The sequence below is a fragment of the Erinaceus europaeus genome, chromosome 1 (genome assembly GCF_950295315.1).
Source record: "Erinaceus europaeus chromosome 1, mEriEur2.1, whole genome shotgun sequence".
NCBI lineage: Eukaryota > Metazoa > Chordata > Mammalia > Eulipotyphla > Erinaceidae > Erinaceus > Erinaceus europaeus.
Genome location: NC_080162.1, coordinates 32,138,841 through 32,164,347, shown reverse-complemented (window position 1 = coordinate 32,164,347; position 25,507 = coordinate 32,138,841). Strand labels below are relative to the sequence as shown.

General features: G+C 43.6%; 1 protein-coding gene across 6 annotated transcripts in view; it reads right to left on the bottom strand.

The window, feature by feature from the left end:
* The window catches only part of DIDO1 (death inducer-obliterator 1), a 78,447-nt gene that overhangs the window by 48,164 nt on the left and 4,776 nt on the right, over positions 1-25,507 (bottom strand). Inside the window, exon 1 of one of the 6 annotated variants that reach the window (XM_007520375.3) lies at positions 16,716-16,868. The exons of 3 other annotated variants lie outside the window; for them this stretch is intronic. The gene's annotated coding sequence lies outside the window, so the exon portion shown is untranslated. Of the gene's footprint in view, positions 1-16,374; positions 16,520-16,715; positions 16,869-25,507 lie in introns of those variants that run through there. 2 more of the 6 variants (XM_060177173.1, XM_060177096.1) reach the window with 2 other exon arrangements.

Below are 25,507 nucleotides of genomic sequence, written 5' to 3'. Positions count from 1 at the left end.
AAGAGAAAGATAGACACCTGCAGACCTGCTCTACCTCTTGTGAAACGACTCCTCTGCAGGTAGAGAGTTTGGGGCTCGAACCAGGATCTTTACGCCATATGCGCTTAGCCCACTGCACTACCGCCCAAGTCTCAATTTTTATGAAACTACCATCACAGTTTAATGGGATAGTCAAAGTACATCCATAATTACCTGGAAAGATTATTACCAATTTTTCGTTTTTCAATAAATGTTTTTGTGAGGTTATTTTCCCCATGTGTTTTTAACCAAAACTGTATGTGGTGATAGACTGAATGCAGAAATAGATATAAAAAAAATTCTACCGGGAGTTGGGCGGTAGCGCAGCGGGTTAAGTGCACTTTGCGCTAAGCACAAGGACCGGCATAAGGATCCCCGGTTCAAGCCCCCGGCTCCCCACCTGCAGGGGAGTCACTTCCCAAGCGGTGAAGCAGGTCTGCAGGTGTCTGTCTTTCCCCCCCCCTCTGTCTTCCCTTCCTCTCTCCATTTCTCTGTCCTATCCAACAACAACAACAACATCAATAATAACTACAACAATAAGACAACAAGGGCAACAAAAGGAAATAAAGAAAAAAGAAAAAAAAAATTCTACCACTAATTTGGTGGTAGAGGGACTGTTTTCATTAAAAAATGAAGAATGTTTCAATTTTAAACTAATTTTTCCAGTTTTTCCACCTCGTTTTTAGCTCTAAAAATATCAACATATATTCTATATAAGTAAACAACCGAAAAAAGCTGTTTGGAAGTCTGGCGGTAGCGTAGCAGTTTAAGTACAGGTGGCGCAAATCGCAAAGACCTGCAGAAGGATCCTGGTTCGAGCCCCTGGCTCCCCACCTGCAGGGGAGTCGCTTCAGAAGTGGTGAAACAGGTATTCAGGTGTCTTATCTTTCCCTCCCCTGTCTTCCTCTTCTCTCTCCATTTCTCTCTGTCCTATCCAACAACAATGACATCAATAACAACAATAAAACAACAAGGGCAACAAAAGGTAATAAATATTTTTTAAAAAGCTCTTTGTTCTCAATTTTTATGAGTTCTAAGACCAGGAAGTGAGAGCTGCTGCCTTTCAAGAACTTTACCGGCCAATGTGTGCTTCATTCTTGAGTTACTTCTCACTCATCTGATTGCATGTGGAATAACTTTTTTGTTAACAGCAGTAGAAACAAGCTATCTTGTGTGCATATTTCTTTAAAGATTGACTTATTTCTTAGGGCGAGAGAATCAGGGCATCACTGTGGCACATACAGTGACAAGATTTGAACTTAGGGCCTCAAGCTTTGCAAGTTCAATGCTTTATCTACTGTGCCACCTCCAGGGCACAGCATACTTTTTTTTTTTTTTTTTAACCAGAGCACTACTCAGCTCTGGCTTATGGTGGTATGGGGGGATTGAACCTGGGACTCTGGTGCCTCCAGCATGAGAGTCTCTCTGCATAACCATTATACTATCTACCCCAACTCCTCACAGCATGCTTAAAAAAATTTTTTTTATATATTTATTTTTCACTTTTGTTGCCCTTGTTTTATTGTTGTAGTTATTATTGTTGTTGTTATTGGATAGGACAGAGAGAAATGGAGAGAGATGGGGAAGACAGAGGGGGAGAGAAAGAGAGACACTTGCAGACCTGCTTCACTGCCTCTGAAGCGACTCCCCTGCAGGTGGAGAGCCAGGGGCTTGAACCAGAATCCTTATGTGGGTCCTTGTGCTTTGAGCCACCTGAGCTTAACCCGCTGCGCTACTGACCGACTCCCCACAGTATACTTTTTAATGTATATTTTTTTAATATGAGATTTTGTTAGGAAAGTGAGTACTTTTTTTTCAGCCAAAGAAATGTTATATTGGGGTCAGGTACCATATCTACAAGTTCAAGAACATACTACCTGCAGAGCAATAGTACATGTTTCTTCCACAAAACTGCTCTCAATGTCAGTGATACATGAACTTTATTTTATTATTATTATTTTTTCCTCCAGGGTTATTGCTGGGCTCGGTGCCTGCACCATGAATTCACCGCTCCTGGAGGGCATTTTTCCCCTTTTTGTTGCCCTTGTTGTAGCTTCGTTGTGGTTATTATTATTGCCCTTGTTGACGCAATTCGTTGTTGGATAGGACAGAGAGAAATGGAGAGAGGAGGGGAAGACAGAGAGGGGGAGAGAAAGATAGACACCTGCAGACCTGCTTCACCGCCTGTGAAGCGACTCCCCTGCAGGTGGGGAACCGGGGGCTCGAACCGGGATCCTTACGCTGGTCCTTGCGCTTTGCACCACATGCGCTTAACCCACTGTGCCACCGCCCAGCCCCCAATACATGAACTTTATATCCATTATAGATCTGGGTGCTCAATGTCATAAAGTGTGCTTTAAGTGAGTAATTACTTCATACCCAATTACAGATGTTCTTTTGGTTCTGCGGCTGGGGAAATCATTCATCTAGATGATGCGATGACACGATAAAGATGAATGATTTGCATGCCAATGGCTCCTGGTTCAATCTCAAAAGATTTATGTACCAGGGTGGTGTCTAGTTCTTCTCTTTTGGTCTCAAGTGAAGCTATCTTATATGAAATAAATAAAGTAATGAGGAGGGGGGCAGAGAAATAGCTCACAGGTAGCGTGTCTGCTTTGCCATTAGTGCAGACCAGGTTCAAAAGTTGGCACACCGTATTACAATGGTGGCACTGGGGCAGGTTCTAGTGCTGTGGTGTATGTATGTGTCCCCCCACCCCCTTTTGAATGAAAAGGTGGCTCAGTGATCCAGGAAGTGGGGCAGTGGACAGAGTTGGACTTTCAAGCATGAGGTGCCAAATTCAATCCTCAGTAGCCCATGTACCAGACTGATTCTCTGGTTTTTTCTCTCCTCTCTCTCTTATTAATAAATAAAATCTAAAACCAAACAAACAACATAAAAAGTGGCCCAAATAGTGAAAAAGCACAAAAGTGAGGCCCTAGCCCCACAAAAATAAAATTATTTTTACCAGAGCACTACTCAGCTTATGGTGGTGCTGAAGACTGAATCTAGGATTTCTGAGCCCCAGGCATAAAAGTTCTTTGCATGAGCACTATGCTATCTCCCCAGCCCTAATTAACTCTGAAACAATCCTAAACAGCAGTAAGAAATAATGTCTAATACTACAACACAACCTCATTATTTTAAGCTCTGATAGGCTAAGCCAAAGTCAGAAACTACTTATACTCAGTCGGTAGGACTCTTCCATCTTAGAACCAAGTCATTTCCTTTGGATGAAGGGACCAAAAAGATGGCACCTGAAACTACTAGGAAAGAGAGAAGATGTCCCAATGAGGGCTCTTTCAGCCCTCCTCCCTACCCCCACCCTACAGAGAAAGAGAATGAGGACAATAGCACCAAAACTTCCTTCAATCCAGGGGCCAGGCTCAAACCTGGGTAGCACACATGGCAAGACAGAGCACTATCCAAAGGAGCTATTGGACTGTCAAGACTCGTTTTGCATCGAAAAATACATCATGACTTTCCCAGCATCCAAATATTTCATCAGTCCCACAACTCGTTTTTCACAAACACAATAGTTACTAATGAGAACATGTCCAGACTATGACACACCTAGAAGACACACCTAAAAACATTATTTCAACCTGCATCTCTGATGCTGCCCCACAGGCAACACTCCTTTTGGCACAGATCCTCCTCCTAATACTGCTATTCCTGAGGGAGGGAAGGAAGAGTAGTACTGAAGAGGTAAAGTTCTAAAACACTCTAGTGGGGGCCAGGTGGTGGCGCACCTGGTTAAATGCACAAGGCGCAAGAACCCGGGTTTGAGCCCCCAGTCTCACCTGCAGGGGGAAAGCTTTTCGAGCAGAGAAGCAGTGCTAAAGGTGTCTCTCTGTCTCTCCCCCTTCTCTACCACCCCCTTCCCTCTCGATCTGTGGCTGTCTCTATCTAATAAATAAAGATAATGAAAAAAATATATTAAAAAAAAAACTCTAGTGAACACTTGGAGTCTAAGTCTGCAGTCCTGTGGCTACTAATTAGGAAAAATGATCCTGAGGGCATGCAGCCTCATAATCAATCCCTAGCACACACCACCACATGCTGGAGGTGAGAAGTGCTCTGCTCTCTTGTGGGGGGGGGGGGGAGTTAGGGTAATGAGTAAGGTGTAGGCTTTCCAGCATGAGGATCCAGAATTCAATCCCCAGCATTCCCTGTGCCATAGTGATGCTCTGGTTCAATAACAACAACAACAACAACAATAATAATAAATGGAAAATAAGACACATTCTCAAAGACTGTCTCCTATTGCTTTTATTTTATTTATTTATTTATTTTGCAACCAGGGTTATTGCTGGGGCTCAATGCCTGCACCACAAATCCACTGCTCCTGGAGGCTATTTCTTTCCCCTGTGTTGCCCTTGTTTTATCGTTGTTGTGGTTATTATTGTTGTTATTAATGTCATTGTTGTTGGATAGGATAAAGAGAAATGGAGAGAGATGGGGAAGACAGAGAGGGGGAGAGAAAGATAGACCCCTGCAGACCTGCTTCACCGCTTGTGAAGCGACCTCCCTGCAGGTGGGGAGCTGGGGGCTTGAACCAGGATCCTTATGCCGGTCCTTGCGTTTCTCGCCATGTGCACTTAACCCACCGTGCTACTGCCCAAGCCCCACTGTTATTATTTTTTTTTAACCAGAGCACTGCTCAGTTCTAGCTTATGGTGATGTGGGGGACTGAACCTGGGACTTTGGAGCCTCAGACATGAGAGTCTCTTTGCAGAACCATTATGCTATCTACCCACACCCTATTTTAATTTTTATTTTTTACTAGAGACAGAAATTATGAGGGAAGGAAGAGATGGGGGGGGTGGGAGAGGGAGCAACCTGCAGCCCTGCTTCACCACTTGTGAAGCTTTCTCCCTACAAGTGGGGACCAGGGGCTTGAACCTGGGTCCTTATGCAGTGTAATGTGTGCACTTAACCAGGTGGCCACTGCCTGGGCCCTCCTATTGCTTTTACATCCACCACAGTGGTGCTCTGGATTTTAGGCTATTCCATCAACCGTAGGAACTTCCTTCCAGCACCAAACACATGAAATTGCTCAAGATCTGCGCCTTCTTGTGGTAGAATTTGGCCATGCCAAGAGAGACCTACATTATTCTGCAGTCCCCAAGATAGGCCATTTGCACATCATTTTCACTGCATTAAGAGCTGTTGGGAGGCTGGGGGTATGGACTGACCTGCCAACACCCATGTCCATTGGAGAAGCTATTACAGAAGCCAGAACTCCTGCCATCTGCACTCCAAGAATTTTGGCCTTTATCCCCAGAGAGGAAGAAACATTAGAGAAAGATGAACAGAGAGCTCTGAATTCCAATTTCATCAAGACCAAGAAAGAAAACAGAAAAAAAGGAAGGACATTCAATTCAGAAATAGCAATAGGTGGAAGTGTGAATTAGAAAGGAAGAGAAGGCAGAACCATAAAAAAAAAAAAGGAACAAATATATGTAAGTATATAGAAATAATAGTCTAGCCATATCTGTGATCTTGGGAGAACTACTGCAGTTTCCACTGGAGGGGATGAGAATACAGAATTCTGGTGGTAGGAATCGTATGGAATTATACCCTTATAGCTTATAACTCTGTAAATGAATATTAAATAACTAATAAAAATAAACAAATAAAAAGTTTTTGAGGACTAGTAAAAGCCCTTGTGTATACTGAACAACATCAAGAAATGTCAAGTGTCTCCATTCAGACACCAAAGGTGAAAAGATCCACCAGGGATCAGCCAGCTCTGCCTTGTTTTAAGTAGCCCACTGGAAGGGAAGAGTGTGCCGAAACAAATGATACTGACAAATTAGTTCTAGCCCATGTCTGTGGAACCCAAACCCAAAATATTGCCAGCCTGGGAACAAGAAGGTGGATCAATGATATGGGGAAACTCAAGCAATATGACTGGCATGCCCAAAGATCCTTTATCACATTTTAAAAAAAAAAAGCCAAAACAATTATCTTCCTTAAAGTGGCCTGTTTTTTCAGGTGTTACTTGTTTGCAGTCAACTATTTTAAAATTTGTGTTTGTCAACAAACCACTTCTGGTCATTATTTACAGCAGATGTTCTGAAGTGTGGTACAAAGGTCCCTAAGAAACTCCCCCTGGGTCAAAACCAACAACACCAAAACATTAGTCCTTCCAGTCAGTCTCAAGAGTATATGGGCAAGTTTTCCAGATGTGAAATGACTTAAATACCTGTGTTTGGCACTGCATACGCTGGAGTGTTGACTCTAGCTTTTCTCATAAATAAGTAAAGAACTAACTCTTGGTAGGCAAGATGAGTTCATCTAGGAGGCTTACCTGAGAGGAGCTTCCCCACAAAGCACCTTTCCCGGGCAGTCAATTCATGTGGAACCATAGTGAGAGGTCTACTCTGGGACTGCCCACTTTCCCAGGCCCACCATGTCCATCCAGGGTTAACTTTTTTCTTTATGTTTATTTATTTATTCCCTTTTGTTGCCCTTATTTTTTTACTGTTGTAGTTATTGTTATTGATGTCGCTGTTGTTGGATAGGACAGCGAGAAATGGAGAGAGATGAGGAAGACAGAGGGGGAGAGAAAGACAGACACCTGCAGACCTGCTTCACCACTCTGAAGTGACTGCCCTGCAGGTGGGGAGCGGGGGTCTGGAACCGGGATCCTTATGCCTGTCCTTGTGCTTTGGGCCACCTTCGCTTAACCCACTGTGCTACCGCCCAATTCCCTCAGGGTTAGTTTTAGGGACTAGAGATGGTGCTGGTTTAAACTAGTATTCAGTAGCAGCTGCTTAAGTTTAAAAATGTGGCTGGAAGAGGAAAATATTCTTGACTCTCATAAACTTAATGAGCAGCAGTGCATCTTATAAAGGCTACAATTGGGATTTCAAGGAGCAAAAATTAATGCTTAACAATCTTAAAAAATTTGGAGTAGGGCACCAAAGTAAAAACCCTGGGTTGAGGGTTAAGGTGGATGTTCAGCTTTGGGGGAGTGTAATAAATAAATAAATATTTAAAAATTAGGGGAGCGGAAAAAAAGAATCTTAAAAACGGGGAGAGGTTAAGCGCACGTGGTTAAGCGCAAAGCACAAGGACTGGCGTTAAGAATCTGGGTTTAAGCCCCCGCCTCCCCACCTGCAGGGGAGTTACTTCACAAGTGGTGAAGCAGGTCTGCAGGGGCCTTTCTCTCTGCCTTCCCCATCTCTCTCCATTTCTCTGTCCTATCCAACAACTACAACAATTAAAAAAAAAAAAAAAACCCACCAAGGGCAACAAAAGGGACTAAATAAATATTTTTAAAAAATTAAGGTTCATGCCTGAGGCTCCAAAGTCCCAGGTTCAATCCCCCACACCACCATAAACCAGAGAGCTAAGCAGTGCTCTGGTTTAAAAAAAAAAAAAAAGGAATCTTGAAAATTCTGTATCAATTCTTTTTTTAATTTTTTTTTATTTATTCCCCTTTATTGCCCTTGTTTCATTGTTGTTATTGATGTCGTTGTTGTTGGATAGGACAGAGAGAAATGGAGAGAGGAGGGGAAAACAGAAAGAGGGAGAGAAAGACAGACACCTGCAGACCTGCTTCACCGCCTGTGAAGCGACTCCCCTGCAGGTGGGGAGTCAGGGCTCAAACCGGGATCCTTACAGCTGGTCCTTGTGCTTTGCAAAGCCACCTGCACTTAACCCACTGCGCTACAGCCCGACTCACCTGTGTCAATTCTTAATCTTGTCATTCAGCTGGAAACTTCCTTATTTCCGTATCACTGAGATTAGAGAAGCCACCATGTCTAGCTTTGTTCTGGGGTAATGGGAGTCACAGAATAAATAACAGGGTTTTCTCAGATTTACATTCTATGCAGGGCTTAAATAATAGAACCCCATGATGAGTTCACATCATCAGTGCATGGCTAGTGTAAAGGAAGAATAGCTTACTATTAAAGGTATATATTTAAAGTAGGGAAACAGTTTAAATTACAACTTTTCAAATCCAAGAGTCTGTCCACTATCATCCACCTAGGCCTGGGACCACTCCTAAGTGAAGATTCAGCATTCCTGGTCCTAAGGACAACAAAGAGTAATGTCACCTACTTCACCCCTTTTATACCAAAGCAAGCATCTGTCCTTTCTTGTTTGGGACATGAGATAATTGTGAACTCAGCTGCCTAAGAAGGTGTGTGAAAATTAGTCTTTGCACATAGTAAGCATGAAATAAAGGGTGAATGCCATCCAGTAAAAAGTGTCCATACCACTGAGGGTATGGAAAATGAGGCCCATTCAGTTAAGTATTTGACAAGAGCCCCAACATGCCTTGCTCCCAGAGAGCATCCCTGTTCCCAGAAATCAGGTGGGTGAGTTCTGCTGATACGTCAGAAACAAACATGAAAGCACACATTTATGTTCAAGAATTCCGACAGGCCAGGTGGTGGCACATCCAGTACAGCACACCATCACCAAGCTCAAGGACCGGGATCAAGCCCTTGGTCTCCACCTTCAGGTGAGAAGCTTCACAAGTGTTGAAGCCGTGCTGCAAGCGTTTTCCCTGCCCCCATCTCTCTCAATTTCTTTTTGGCAAAACACACACACACACACACACACACACACACACACACCCTCTCTCTGAAGCAATGGATACTCCTTCAAGCAGACAGATACACCTACCAGGTCAGCAAGATAGCTCACCTGGATAGCGCATCTGCTTTGTCATGAATATGATCCAAATTTGAGCCCAGCCCACAATTCCCTGGAAGAAGCTTTGGTACTACTGGTATCCATCCTTTGTTCTTTCTGTCTTTCTGGAAAAATGTAGGGAGCAGTGAAGCCCATGCAATAACAAAACAAACTATTAGTCATATCTTGTTACACAAAGGGATACAAACCAATGCTCCCTAACATTGGTTTTAGAGGGAAAAAAACAAAACCCAAGAAATATCCACATAACAGAACGGTTGTGGGGTTGGGGGACTGGGGCAGGCAGGCATCAGGCCCTCACCCATGTGCAATTTCTACTCTATTTCAGAGAAAGAGAGGGCAAGACATTGCAGCACTGTTCCACCACCCATGAAGCTGCCCAGATATTCCCAGATTGTGCCAAGATTCCACTCTAGGATTCTGTGATAAGACATGCACCCTACTGGGTGAGTCCCTCCATATAATGGACTTGAGTAAGAGTACAATTAGAGGATGCGGAACTACAAAATCAATCATGGGAAAGAGCAGATTGCAAGACAGCTGTGCAGAGGGGTCACATTTCCTCTAATATACATGTACATTGTGCAGAACATATGAAAAGCTGGCATGTGATCTTCTAGAAAAATTCTGCTTCTGGTGTTTCTACTTTCTTTTTCTTTGTCTCTCTCTTTTTTTTTTTAAGATTTTATTTATTTATTAATGAGGAAGATAGGAGGAGAGAGAAAGAACCAGACATAACTCTGGCACATGTGCTGCCGGGGATCAAACTCAGGACCTCATGCTTGAGTCCAAAGCCTCATCACTCCCGGACCACAGTGTTTCTGCTTTCTTTTAAAAATGTTTATTTCAGTGTTCTGGGAAATGGCGCAGTAGATAAAGGGTGAGACTCTCAAGCATGGGGTCCTTAGTTCAATCCCCAGCAGCACATGTACCAGAGTGATGTCTGGTCCATCTCTCCTCCTATCCCTCTCATAAATAAATAAATAAATAATGTTTAAAAGTATAAATAATGTTTAAAAGTATATTTATTTCATTTTAATTCACTACATATGTATTTATCTTTAACCAATAACATAGTACAGGTATTTTCATATGGAGATCCTGCATTTACCTTTTTAAAAAAGATTTAATTATCTTTTACTTATTGAACAGAGACATCCCAAAATCAAGAGGAAGGCGGAGACAGAGAAACAGACGGCAGACAGACACCCTAAGTACTGCGTTGCCAACTGCAAAGCTTCCTTCCCTGCAGGTGGGGACTGGTGGCTCAGATCTGGGTCCTGCATTGTCTTCTCATAAAGGCACATCAACACTGCTTATTAACTGTCAATACCAACACATGAACCAAAAACTCACAACATGTAAGTGTGATACCCAAAGAGATACTCGTTAGAGTCAGTCACTTACTTGATTACCTGAATTTTATAGTTAGGGAGCAGTATTCTAACATTCTGGTGGTGCTGGGGCCTTTTACACATCCAATTCCTAGACTGACCTTTCCATTACTTTTTTTTTTTTTTCTCAGAGAGAAACAGAGAAGACAGACATCACATTACTACCCACTATCCATGGAGCTTGCTCAATGCTGTTCAGTCTCCATGAAGTACCATGGTTTGATCTCAGGGCCTCATCCACAGTAAAGCTAACTTCTGAAAATATGTACATATATTTTAGTAAATATATACTAAGTGGACTTTATATGAAAATTCGATTTCATATGCCCTCAAAATTACTATTCAAAAATAGTTAAGTAAGGGACTTACCCAGATAGGTGTGAGCACTTATAACAAGTAAGTGCAATTCAGATTATCCCTGACTGCCTCTCTCCTACAGCAGATCTCTATTAACAGCTAATCATGTAGCCTTTGAAATGGAATCAACACAGATGAACTGATACTGAACATTAAGAAGCTAACAGGAGCAATCTACTTTTCAGTAAGAACAGTGCAAGTGGTGCAGGAGTGGACAGCATAATGGTTATGCAGAGACTCATGCCTGAGGCTCCATGCTCAATATCAACACCCCACCTGCACCAACCAGAGCTGAGGAGTGCCCTGGTCAAGAAAAAAAAAGAAAGAAAGGTGGACCTGGAGGTGGCGCAGTGGATAAAAATGTTGGTCTCTCAAGCATGAGGTCCTGAGTTCAATCCCCAGCAGCACATGTACCAGAGTGATGTCTGTTCTTTCTTTCTCTCCTATATCTTTCATTAATAAATAAGTAAAATATTTAAAAAAGAAAGAGATGCAAGTGAAACTCCTGAGGAAAGCTTTCTTCATGTACTTCCCAGTCTTCAAGCACACTAGCAACCAGGCCTCTTTCTTTCTTTATTAATATTTCATTTATTTATTTATTATTGGATAAAGACAGAGAAGTTGTAAGAGGAAGAGAAGGTGGGGGAAGAGATTGAGGTCCTTGTGCACTGTAATGTGAGTGCTTAACCAGGTCCCTGAGCCACCACTTGCCCCCCACCTCTTTTGGCTCCAGGGTTATTGCTGGGGCCTGGTGCCTGCACTGTAAATCCAATGCTCCTGGAAGCCATCCTTTTTTTTTTTTTTTTTTTTGCTGTTGTACAGGACAGAGAGAAATTGAGAGGGGGAAGATGGGGAAAGACAGACACCTGCAGACCTGCTTCACCAATTGAGAAGTGACCCCTCTGTGGGTTGGGGAGCCGGGAGCTCCAACAGGGATCCTTGCACTGGTCCTCGTTCTTCGCACATAGTGCGCTTAACTTGGTGCACCACCGCCCACCCCCCGCCCCGGGCCTCTAACACCACAAGAACCCAAGTGACAACAGGAAGCTGACCTGAAAATTCACTCAAGACCATGGGTAAGTATAGAAAAAAAAGACTAAATGTATAACACTAACAGGAATCTAAAACAGCCAGGACCTGAAACACCCTGCAAACATATACCAAAAAGAATCAATCCTTTGGCATCAGGTAAGTGGTTCCTCCACAGAGTACACACATGCCTTGCGTACAAAACCTTGGGGTCAATCCTCAGCACCATATTATGAAGCAATGCTCTGGCCTCTGTCTCTTTCAATGAAACAACAAAAAGGTAAAAAGAAAAAAAGAAAGAAAAAGAAACTGTGGGACCAGGAAGTGGTTTGTTAGGGAGGATGTTTCACAAGTGGTAGAGCAGAGCTTTATGTGTCTCTCCTGCTTTCTGTCTCACCCTCTATCGAAAAATGGCTGCTGAGAGTTACCGTGCAGGCCCCAGCAATCACGCTGGTGGCAAAAACAAAGGGAAAAATTCAACTCAGGGCTGGGTTAATAGCAGAATGGCTACGTAAAAATGCTCATGCCTAGCTGAGCAGCGGCAGTGCTCTGGTTAAATAAAGAGCTTCATAGGAATGCTACATGAGAGAGAGAGAGAAAGGGGGTAAGGAAGGGGAGAGTGAGAGAAAGGCCAGTGGTGGCCACCTGGTTGAGCATACATTACAGTGCATAAGGACCTGGTTAAAGCCCCCCCACCCGCAGGAGGAAAGCTTTGTGAGTGTTGAAACAGGGCTGTAGGTGTCTCTGTCTCTCTCCCTCCTTATCTCCCCTTTCCCTCTCAATTTCTGGCTGTCTTTAATAAATAGAGAGAGGGAGGAAGAGAGAGATGGAAGAAAAGCTCAATCCCTGGCAGCCAAGTGAGCACTGCCCTGGTGATAACAAAACACAATAAAGAAATATAAAATTCAAAAAAAAAAAAAAATCAGTCCCTTGGGCAGCAAGGAAATGGACATTTAGTAAACTAGGTACCCTATAGTTGGAGAAAGCGTCAACAGGACCCAAAACTCCAACAAAAGAAAATAACTCCCAAACCCCCACTACATCACTCTCCTTCCCATAGGAAAACAAGCCCGTTCACCGAGGCCCACGGAAGCATGAAGTGCACTGTCCCCAAGGGTACTTTCTTTAGCAAACCACTGACACACATGCAGAATCTCCCAGATATGCCAGCAAAGAAAATGGTAACCATGGTACCAGCAGAAAGTAAGAACAGAAGGGAGTTGTCAACTATTCTACTTTAAAAGCTGTCGGATAGGGGCCAGGTGGTTGTGTACCGGCTTGAGCACACATGTTACAACGTACGTGAAACTGGGTTCAAGTCCCTGGTCCCCCACCTGCAGGAGGAAAGCTTTCCCAGTGGTGAAGCAGTGCTGCAAGAGTCTCTCTTTCTATCACCCCTACCCTCTCAATTTCTGGCTCTCTTTATCTAATAAATAAATATAAAAAAAATTGACTGATAGTGAACTGGGGGCAACATAATGGTTATGTAAAGAGACTCTTATGCCCAAGGCTCCAAATTCCAAGGTTCAATTCCTGGCACCAAATACCAGAGCACTGTTCCCATTTAAAAAAAAAATTTTTTTTTTTTATTGATTGCTTTTAATAAGAGAACAAACCAGAGCTGGCTGGGGAGATAATGTGACTATGCAAAAGCATTTTCATGCCTAAGGCACCAAAATCACCAGATTCAACCCCTAGCACTACCATAAACCAGAGTTGAGCAATGCACAGAGGGTAGAAAAAAAAGTATCACTGGTGTAACATCACGCAGCAAACAGAACTCAGGATCTCAAACACTGAAGTTATACCCTTTACCTGAACCATAGCACAGTTGCCACTACCTAATTTTGTGTCCTTATCGGGGGAACAGGACTCATTTTACTTGAAAAACCCAGAACTAAAAAAAAAAAAAAGAAAAGAAAAAAAGGGATGGGAAGATAGCATAATGGTTATGCAAAATGACTTTCATTCCTGAGACACCAGTGTCCCAGGCTCAATCCCCAGTACAACCATAAACCAGATAGGAGGCTGGAGAAATAGATTATACAAAAAAGATTTATACCTGAGACTGAGGTCCCAGAATCCATTACCAGCACCATAAACCAGAGCCAAGCACTGCTCTGGTTAAAAAAAAAAAAAGTGGGCGGTGGGGGGGGGGGTTAGGGGAGAAGAAGGAATTAAGGTGATTATTTTTAATCAGATCATTGTTCAGCTCAGGTTTATGGTGAGGCAGGGGATTGAACCTGGGACTTTGGAGCCTCAGGCATGAGAGTCTCTTTGCATAATCATTATGCTGTCTACCCCCCCCCCCCCAGATGAGTTATTACCTCTATACTTAAAGAAAACGGTGGATGGGGAGTCAGGTCATAGAGCAGCAGGTTAAGCGGGTAAAGCACAGGTGGCACAAAACCACCTTCAGGGGAGTCGCTTCACAAGCGGTGGAGCAGGTCTGCAGGTGTCTCCTCCCCCCCCCCCCCCCCCCCCCCGTCTTCCCCTCCTCTCTCCATTTCTCTCTGTGCTATCCAACGACAACAATAAAACAAGGGCAACAAAAGGGAATAAAATAAATATTTAAAAAATGACTTAAAGAAAATGGTGAATGAAGAGAGTGGGCCAGGGAGACAGTATATTGGTTTTACACAGGGTTTACATACAAGAGGCCCCAGATTCAATCCATGATAGCACCAAGCAGTGCTCTGGCTTAAAGGGGGGGGGGGGTGTACGGGGGAGGGAGGGAAAGTTACATTTTAAAGCAGGGAAATAGCTCAACCCTACAGCATCAGACTTGCATGCCTGAAGTTCCCTATTCACCCCTAGCGCTGCATATACTCTAGTTTGTTTCTTTTTCTGTCTGTTAAACTACCTTTAATATATAGTAAATCAATCTTTGTATTTAAAAATTTACTTAAATAAATATAAGTCCACAAAAAGCACGGGCAATTAGGAAAAGTGTTGAGGAAATGTAGAGCAACAAATGCATCTTCCCAGATGACGCAGGTTTCTATGCCACATTTACTATAAAGATGTACAAATACACAATCCCCAATGGTTGCAGGCTCTGAGGCATGCAATCATGAAATCATCTTTATTTTATGAAGCCAAGGCCTTTCAAATATATATTTCACTACTTCCAGTTCCAAGTTTTTCATATAGACAGAGAAATGGAGGGGGGAGGAGTTGCAAACAGGAGTTTCTCCTGGCGCCATGGTACTCCCATGTGAATTAGGGCTCCAACCTAGGAAATCATAGCAAGACTTATCCAGTGAGAGCTCTCCATGCCCCCCAAAGCCAAAATTTCAATGAAGGAACTAGAGTGTCTCTCAAGTCCCCGTGAGTCTGTGCTCAGAGCTATGTAAAAGTTACCTTTCTGGCTAAGGCCAGTAAAGTCACAAATGCTATTTCATTAAAAGTGAAATGCAGGGAGCTGGGCAGCAGCACACCCAGTAAAGTGTACATAGTATTAAGCACAAAGACCAGTGCAAGGCTCAGGATTTGAGCTCCTGGCTCCCCATCGGCAGGGGGATGCTTCACAAGTAGTGATGCAGGTCTGCAGGTACCTATCTCTCTTCTCTCAATTTCTGTCCTAATAAAAGGGAAAAAATGGCCACCCAGATCAGTGGATTCGTAGTGCTAACACTGAGCCCCAGCAATAAATAACCCGAGGCAAAATAAACAAATATAATAACAATAGTTATAATAATAATAGTGCCTAGCAATCTACTTAGAACCCAATTTTGTGATCTTGGGCTACTTCCTACCCTGTGCTTCCACTTCTTGGGAATTGAGATGGGCAGAAAAGTACCCTACTTGTTAAAAGAGTTTTTGGAGGACCTAATGGGGATTGTATTGTTATGTGGAAACTGGGAAATGTTATGATGTACAAACTATTGTATTTTAGTGTCGACTGTAAACCATTAAACCATTAATTCCCCAATAAAGAAGTTTTAAAAAGAGTGATTCGGGAGGTGGTGTAGTGAATAAAGCATTGGACTCTGAAGCATTAAGTCTTGAGTTCAATCCCTGGGAGCACATGTACCACAGTGAAGTCTGGTTCTTTCCCACTAATAAATAAATAAAATCTTAAAGAAAAAAAGTAATAAATTTGAAAAAGAAAAAGTTGCTCAGGCAGGGTTCACTCTAGTGAGAATATCTCCCCTCCCCCCACGCCCCAGAGTCTCAATCTGAGATTATATGGCTATATTGAGATATCTTAATAATTCCTCCTTTCCTATGGCAAAATATTCCTGAGCATATTAGGTTCAAATCTTATTCTAGCAGTGTAACATGGATATTGGCTCTAATCAAGGATTATCTCCAACAGTTTGAATTAACCCATCATGCTGTCTACCTAAGTGACAAATTGAAAGAAAGCCTAGCCCTGGCTTTCAGTGTCTCACAGCCAAGCTGGGGAGCAACAGACACACATAAACAGAGAGGAGAAAGTAAACAAGAATGTGAGAGTGAAAGCGGTGAGATGCAGAAGGGAGGCGGCAGGGGGCAGGGCTCCCTCAAAAGGCACAAGTTGCCCCTTTCCACTTTCGATATGACTGGAGGCAGTAGGACAGAACAGCCAGCATACAACAGACAAGTCACTCGATATGGAAAAAAAAAAAAAACTGCACTTAAGGTTAGGTATACACTCTTTAAGAAAGTGAACCTGCTTTCTGGAAGCCTCCCAGCTTCCTTAAGAACCCAATATTATACAATAATCACAATGTTAATAACCAGAGTAATAGGCTAGAAAGCAAACTTTCAAGTTAAAAGGAAAGCTAACAGAGTCCATGCAATCCTTTTAAATTGTCTAGAGGAAGTAAGTAGCTGGGAAAGAATCCAGTTACTAGAAGTGGAATTTCTAGAAAAATCATTTCCTCTCATATTGTGCTTCCTGCACAATTACCTGGATCAACGAGCAGCACTTGCTACCGCCCTTTTCAATTCCTTCAGGTTGTCCTACCGAGTGGCCCCTCACCCAGACTGTCTCGGGACCGCAAGCGTGGGACCACACGGCGACCAGCCCAGCTTGCCGCCCCGCTCTCCCGGCGCGACCCAGTTAACCACCCGCACGGCCCTCTTCCTCCTCCCTTCGCCCGCCGCCATCTTCTTTCCTCGGCGGGAGCGAGGCCCGGCGCGGACGCAGACACCCAGGAGGGCAGTTCAGGGTATCGCACCCCTCCCGTGCGCCCTTCCACACCGAGTAAGGCCCGCAGCTGCCGGTCCCTCCCGACCCACGGTACTCACCGACCGCAGCCCTCTAAGGACTCTCAGCCATTTCCTCCAAGAACCGCGAATCCAGCAAGCGGGCGGGGTAGACGATGACCACCGAGGTGCAAAGGGCTAGAGGGGCCGCGCACACACCCAGCATAGGGCCGCCGGTCACAGAGACGTTGCAGGGATAGAAGGACCGCGCATGCTCACATAAGAGAGGCCAGCCATCGAGAAGCCATGAAGCTAGAGAGGCGACGTGTTTATAGAGCGTACAAAGGCTCCGCCCCGCGCCCTTGGGCCTCTCCCTGCTTTCTGCCTCTAGGGACGACATTAAGACCCGCCATGGTTTTAGGCAGCCGATTAAAAATTAAGTAAAAAGAAAAGGTAGCAGGATCTTGAGTCCAATATCCTGATCCCAACATGAAAATGCTAAGGCAGGGAGCCCCTCCACTTGGGCCGAGTGTTGCAGAGCAAAGTGCTTTTGTCCTGGTCTTCCTTTCCCGGCTAAGCACAGGTTCTTATGGAGCCTTCCCACCCTTCTCAAAAAAATAGGTAAAAAAAAAAACCAAGTAAGACAGCAGAAAGCACACGTTCATTGTCACTGTCACTTTGGATTCTATGAGAATTACATGGCCAGGGGAAATGCCTCAATGGATAGAGTGCAGGACTTACAATGCTGTCTTTGAGGTTGACCTCTGGCAATCTGTATGCTACAGGGGTGCTTTCCCTAATAAAAAAATAAATTCTTAGCAAAGAAACAGACTAAGTAGCCCAGATAACAGAAGGTAACTTGGACAGCTCTTTAGCCACAAGAAAGCATGAGTCTAGAGCAGAAGCGAGATGCCTTTCACTCCTCCTTGCCTGCCCTTTTCTGTGTTGTGAAAGAAAATCTAGAGGATTTTTAACCAGAGCACTGCTCAGCTCTGGCTTATGGTTGTGCGAGGGATTGAACCTGGGACTATGGAGCCTCAGGCATGAGAGTCTCTTTGCATAACTACTTACTCCCACCCTAAAGGATTATTAAAGGATGGTCAACACAGGTGCCCTCTGCACCGGGGTCAGTGTGCAGCAGGACTTAGTCCTGAGGCTCTGTAGACAGCATGTGCATGTTAACCCAGTCTTTGGACCCACACTGAGTCCAACTCAACGAAGGTGTTTTTCCTTCCTTTAGTTTTGCAACCCACCCTATTCTAAGCCTTGAGTGCTAACACCTAGAGGCTGGTCTCAATCACTGTGAAATTAAATAGAAGAATGAAGGTAGTTACAAATATCACCCCATCCAACATCATAGTAGTTGCAGAATATGGTTTCTCCAGAACAAATAATTCTAGTTATTTTTTTTGTCTTTGGAGGGCTTCATAGCCAACAAAGCGTCAAACACTGGGCCTGTGAGAAAGCTCACCTGGGAGCAAAACTGCTTTAACCACGTGCTCATCCCCATCACACTGATACAAACTTTGGTGCTGTGGGTCTAGGTCCCTCTGTCCTTCTCCCCCTCTCCAGGACACTGTTTAGCTGTGGACTTAATGCTGATGCTGGGAATTGAACCTGGGACCTCAGCCTCAGGCATACATATCCATTATGCTATCTAGCCCTCTTTATTAAATCAGCAACAAAAACCTTTATTAAGTAGAGAGATGGGGAGAGAAAATCAAAGCACTCTTCTGGCACAGTAATGCTGGGGCTGAACTAGGGGGCCTCATATACGTTAAGTCTAACATTTTATGTACTGCTTGAGCCACTGCTTTACCTTTAAACACTGTTTCAGTTGCTTTTTGTTTGTTTGGTTTTTTGGTTTTTTTTTTTAAAGAAATGGATTGATTTTTTTTAACTGCTACCAGGATAATCACTGGGGGCTCAGTGCCTGCACTACAAATTCATCAATCCGGGTGGCCTTTTTGCTTTCCTTCTATTTTATTTAATAGGGCTGAGAGGAATTGAGAGAGATGGGGGAGATAGAAATATAGACACCTGCAGGACTGCTTCACTGATCATGAAGCTTCCCTCCTCCAGGTGGGGATTAAGGGACTTGAAACCAGGTCCTTGCACATGGTGGTTCAAGGGATGGAACCCGGGATCTTGAAGCCTCAGGCATCGAACTTATTTTGCATAGTAACCATTATGTGGGCAAGGAGACTCTTTTGCCTGAGGCTCCAATATCCTGGGTTCAATCCCCTGTACCACCATAAACCAGAGCTGAGCAATGCTCTGATAAAATAATAATAATAAATAAAATTAAATAAAATAACCATTATGTTATGTTCCCCATTCCTTGGATTTTTAGCACTTTCACACTGGATAAGATGTATAAGGCCCACCAACTTAAATTACCTTTAGACAAATCCATTTGCACAATTCATTTATCTCAATATTGTTTTTATTGTTATTAATTTATTTATAAAATAAGAAAATATCAATAAGACCTAGGATAAGAGGGGTACAATTCCACACAATTTGATATCAATATCCTAGAAGGATTTAGGGGCAGGTGGTGGTGCACCTAGAGAGCAAACATTGCCACGCACATGAACTCAGTTTCAAGCCCCCAATGCAAAGGGAAAGCTCATGAGTGGTGAAGTAGTGCCGTAGGTGTCTCTTTCCCTCCCTATCTCCCCCTTCCCTCTCAACTTCTGTTTCTGTTCAATAAAGTAAAATAAAATAAAATATGTCATGATGACACTAGTTACACCTCCCCCACCCAATGCAAAACAAGCATAAAACTCTAGTTCGCCTTAAAAGAAAGTTCGTGGGATGCCAGTTCTGGCCAGACCTTTGTGTTCACCACCAGGGTAGACCTACGTTAATTAACTGTCAAGACAGTTAATGAACTGAGCTAGGTGCTATTATTGGGAGGTGAGCAGAGTGTGTGTAGTTTCAAAGTGATAGGTATGTGCAGAGGACCCATGAGATGTGAGAAGAATAAGAAATGGCAAAGATAAGACAAAGGAAAAGGTAAGAGTTAAACTTGACATCCAACACTACTGAGACCTGTGGAATGTGATGCAGCTGTGTTCAAAGTAGCAAGGGATAATACCAATCTTTTTATTTATTTAATTTAATTATTTATTCCCTTTTGTTGCCCTTGTCGTTTTGTTGTTGTTATTGATGTCGTCGTTGTTGGATAGGACTGAGAGAAATGGAGAGAGGAGGGGAAGAAAGAGAGGGGGAGAAAAAGAGAGACACCTGCAGACCTGCCTCACCACTTGTGAAGCGACTCCTCACCAGGTGGGGAGCCAGGTTCTCGAACTGGGATCCTTATGCCAGTCCTTGCACTTATCGTTACCTGCAGTTAATCCACTGCGCTACCACCCGACTCCCAATATCAATCTTTTGTCTCTAGGAAAGAAAAATATACATACAAGGAAATTGTCCCAATGATGCTATGCCCAGTATCCCTGTTTAAACATCCCTAAACCCAACAACAAGGAAACTAGCCATGGTTGGTTGGGGATGGGTCCCCCTTCAGGCCCAGGAAGCTATGGACTTACGACCTAACTAGCACTAGACAGAAGCTTATGCAGAAAATGGGCAACTCTGGGTGCTGCTCTCAGTTCTTCTACCCTTTCTGGGAAGTCTCAGATTTAAAAAAAAAAAAAAAAAAAAAAAATCACTCTATGTAATTGTACAGAAAAGACTAGTTTTATTACCTAACCAAAAGCGAACAACACATCTATTCAATAGAACAATGCTCAAAATGTCATCCACATCTATTCAACAGAACAATGCTCAAAATGTCATCTTTTTTTTTTTTTTCCCCAAGACTCCATCTTTAGAATGTTCCCATTACTCACACAAGCCCGCTTACTCGGGAATTCAGTGAAAAGTCAAGTTCAGCAAATAAATAAATATAAGTATTGTAATAATTGTAAGGTACAAAAATTTCATTTTATGATTGGTTTCATCTCTAGGTTATTTATAAAGGACTAAAACAAGTAAGATAACCAGAAAACTAGGGGGTCGGGCAGTATCACAGTGAGTTAAGCACACATGGCATAAAGTGCAAGGACTGGCTCAAGGATCCTGGTTCGAGCCCCCGGCTCCCCACCTGCAGGGGAGTTGCTTCACAGGCAGTGGTGCAAATCTGCAGGTATCTGTCTTCCTCTCCCCCTCTCTCCATTTCTCTCTGTCCTGTCCAACAACAATGACATCAACAACAATAATATGAACCACAACAACGATAAAACAAGGGCAACAAAAGGGGAAAAAAATAGCCTCCAGGAGCAGTGGACTAGTGGTGCAGGCACTGAGCCCCAGAAAAAAACCTGGAGGCAAAAATAATAAATAAATAACCAGAAAACTCTACCCTTGCACAGATTTTGACAGAAAACCAGTTAAGAGAAAAGTCTGTGGGCCAGAAAAATCGCTCACTTCAGTAGTGTATTGTTTGGTCATGTGCACAATCCAGATTTGAGCCTGGCTCCCACCGCATTACAGGAAGCTTTGAGGCTGAGATCTCTTTCACTCTCAGAGGGCACTAAATTCAGCAAGGAGATGAAGATGAAAGAATCTTAGCAAAGGTAGACTTAAGGAAAGTTGTAATACATACAACTGCCCCCCCATACACACCACCACCACCACCAGGGTTATTGCTAGGGCTCAGATTGGCTGTAGTTTTCTATTGTTTATTTTGTTCTTAATAGAGGGTAATGGGCAAAGAAGAATGCAGTAGAGAATGAAAGGCATCATAGCACTGCTCCACCGCTTTTATTTGAGGGTAGACTGTGGAAGGAATTGTGCAGCGGGTTAAGCGCACGTGGCGCAAAGTGCAAGGATCCCGGTTCAAACCCCCGGCTCCCCACCTGCAGGGGAGTCGCTTCACAGACGGTGAAGCAGGTCTGCAGGTGTCTATTTTTCTCTCCCCCTCCGTCTTCCCCTTCTCTCTCCATTTCTCTGTCCTATCTAACAACAACGACATCAATAACAACAACAACAAGATAACCACAATAAAAAAGTTGTTTTTTTATGGTTGAACAGAAAAAATGAAGTTCTGGGAGTATGTCAGATATACAAAAGGTCTTCTGACACAAGAGTTTAAATTAAAAGGATTTTTAGGGGGTCTGGTGGTAGCGCAGCGGGTTAAGCGCACGTGGTGCAAAGCGCAAGGACCGGCATAAGGATCCGGGTTTGAGCCCTGCTTCCCACCTGCAGGTGGAGTTGCTTCACAGGCGTTGAAGTAGGTCTGCAGGTGTCTATCTTTCTCTCCCCCTCTCTGTCTTCCCTTCCTCTCTCCATTTCTCTCTGTCCTATCCAACAACTAACGACATCAACAATAACAATAATAACCACAACAAGGCTACAACAAGGGCAACAAAAGGGGGAAAAAATGGCCTCCAGGAGCAGTGGATTCATGGTGCAGGCACTGAGCCCCAGCAATAACCCTAGAGGCAATAAATAAATAAATAAATAAATAATAAAAATACAAAAAGATTTTTAAAGTAAAATGTTGAGTGTGCTTTTAAAAAAGGAAAACTTGGCAAGCTGGGGAAGCACATGACCTGCCTATGTGAAGCCCTGAGTTCAACTCCCAACACCACATATGGTAGAGTGGTGTTCACCGAAACACATTAAATTAATAGATCTTACCTCACCGATGTACCCTGGAACACCACCTCTACAGAGCCCTGCCCCACTGGGGAAGGATGGAGACAGGCTAGGAGTGTTGTTCGACCTGCCAACACCCATGTCCAGCAGAGAGGCAACTGCTGGGGCTGGACCTTTCCCCTTCTTCACCCCGTAATGATCCTGGGCCCATATTCCCAGAGGGATGAAGAGTAGGAAGGCTTCCATTGAAAGGGATGGAATCCAGAGTGCTGCTGGTAGGAATGTACCCCTCTTACCCTGCAGTCTTGTCAATCATTATTAAATTAATAAAAAATAAATCTTAATTTAAAAAGGAGGCAGTGGTGCACCAGTTATGGTTAAGCACACATAGTATAAAGTGCAAGAATCCCGGTTAAAGCCCCGGCTCTCCATCTGCAGGGGTGTGGGGGGGGGGTCACTTTGCAAGTGGTGAAGTAGGTCTGCAGGTGTCTATCTTCTCTCTCCTTCTTTCAATATCTCTTGGGGGAAAAAAAAAGCCTCCAGGAGCAGTGGATTTGTAGTGTAGACACCGAGGCCCAACAATAACCCTGGAGGCAAAAAAAAAGGGGGGTGGGTAGTCTAGAGGTATCACAGAGGCAATAGTCCAGACTTGCAGGCATGAGGTTCTAAATTTAACTCCTCACAATATGCGAAAGTGATGCTGTTTTCTCTCATAACCTCTTAAATAATAAGGGGGTGGCAGGTGGGCAGTGGTACACAGTTGAGCACATGCATAAATTAACATGCATAAATTCCTAGGCTCAAGTCCAGATCCCTACCTGCTGGGGTAAAGCTTCACAAGTTGTGAAGTAGTGCTGCCAGTTTCCACCTAGCTCTCGCTCGCTCGCTCGCTCTCTCTCACTCTCTCTCTCTCCCTCTCTCCTTATATTCCCTTTCTTTCTCAATTTTTCTGCTTCTAGTCAATAAAGATTTTTTAAAGTTTTTCTTTTTTGCCTCCAGGGTTATTGCTGGGGCTCGGTGCCTGCACCACAAATCCACTGCTTCTAGAGGCCATTATTTTACCCCCTTTTGTTGCCCTTGTTGTTTTTTTAAAATATTTTCATTTATTTATTTATTTTTGGATAGAGAGAAATTAATAGGGGGAGGGGACATAGGAAGAGAGACAGAAAGACACCTGCAGCCCTACTTCACCACTCCTGAAGCTTTCCCCTTGCAGGTGGGGGGCCAGGGGCTTGAACCTGGGTCCTTGTGCACTGTAATGTGTGCATTCAACCAGGTGCGCCACCACCCAGTCCCACCCGTGTGTGTTTTTTTTAATCGTTGTTGTGGTTACTATTATTGCTGTTATTGATGCCACTGTTGTTGGATAGGACAGAGAGAAATGGAGAGAGGAGGGGAAGATAGAGAGGAGGAAAGATAGACAGCTGCAGAGCAGACCTGCTTCACCACTTGCAAGGCAACCCACCTGTGAGAGCCAGGGGCTCGAACCAGGATCCTTATGCTGGTCCTTGCATTTGTCGCCATGTGCACTTACCGCACTGCGCTACCGCTTGACGCCCAAATTTTTTTAAAGAAGTAAAAAGTTGGGCAGAGGGTAGATAGCATAATGGTTATGCAGAGATTCTCATGCCTCAGATATCAAAGGTCCCAAGTTCAGTCCCCAGCACTATCATAAATAAGTCCAAGTTGCACAGTACTCTGGTAAAAGAAGCACATAATAAAATAAAAGAAATAAAAAAGGAAAATGCAAATATCAATTGAAAAAAGTCCCATTTGTATTCGCTGCTTCTTGTTTTTAAGATTTATTTATTTATGAGCAAGAACCTTAACACATGCAATGCTGGGGATCAAACTTGAGACCTCACACTTGACAATCCAACTACTCCTCCTCCTGGTCCCTGCATTTACTACCTCTACCAAATTAACTATCTGACCACATATGGTTAAGACTCATGCAAAAGAACAAAAAGTGTCTTTCTCTCCCCATCTTCCCCTCCTCTCTCCATCTCTCTATCCTATCCAACAACAACATCATCAAGAAAAACAATAATAATAACTACAACAATAAAACAACAAGGGCAACAAAGGGGAATAAATATTAAAAAAATATTAATAAAAAAAAAGAATTAATCTTGGAGGGGGCCAGGCGGTAGCACAGTGGGTTAAGTGCACATGGAGCAAAGCACAAGGACTCTTGCAAGGATCCTAGTTCGACACACCCCACCCCACCGCTCCCCACCTGCAGGAGGGCCGATTCACAAACAGTGAAGCAGATCTGCAGGCGTCTTTCTCTCCCCCTCCTCTCTGAATTTCTCTATGTTCTATCCAACAACAACAGCAAAAACAACAACAACAAAATGGAAAAAAAATAGCCACTAGGCCAGGTGGTGGAACACCTTGTTGAGAACACATATTACTATGCGCAAGGACCCAGATTAGAGCCGCCAGTCCCTATTTGCAGGGGGAAAGCTTCACAAGCGATGAAGCAGTGTTGCAGGTGTCTCTCTGACTCCCCCTCTCTATCTCCTTACCCTCTAAATTTCTGGCTGTCACTATCCAATAAATTAAAAAAAGATAATAAAGGAAAGAAAAATAGCCTCTAGGAGCAGAGGATTCGTAGCGTAGGCACAGAGCCCCAGCGAAAATCCTGAAAGCAAAAAAAAAAAAAAAATTTATCCTTAACCATTATGTGTCTATCAAATCTTTGGGCAGCCAGCTGTCCAGGACACACAGTCCGTTCAATAGCTAAGAATAGTGCTTTGACTGATCAAATGCAAAAATAGCCAGTTAATTACCACCTGTGCTCTCCTGTGGGTCAGCAGTGGTAGTCTCACTCACCCATCTTGCAGGTGACAGTCTGCTAGACACTTTATCCTAAAATTTCAGCAGAAATTATAAGATCAAGAAAAACATTACTAGTTTATTCATCCAAAGAAACACATGACATATAACCTATGCCTTCTGATTTAGACATATCATCTTCAACTAGAAATAAAATCTAAGAAAAGAGTGTTGTACATATTATACAGCCCACCCCCCAGAGGGGGAGTGAAAGATAGACACCAGCAGACCTGCTTCACCATTAGTGAAGCAACCCCCTGCAGGTGGGGATCCAGAGGCTCAAACCTGGGTCCTTATGCTTTGCGCCACATGCGCTTAACCTGCTGCGCTACAGCCCGAATCCCTTTAAAGCGCTTTAATGAGGGTGTGGAGATAATTGAAGCTCTGAGGTTCCAGGATCAACCCCCAGTACCACATATATCTAAGAGCTGGCAGGAACAAAC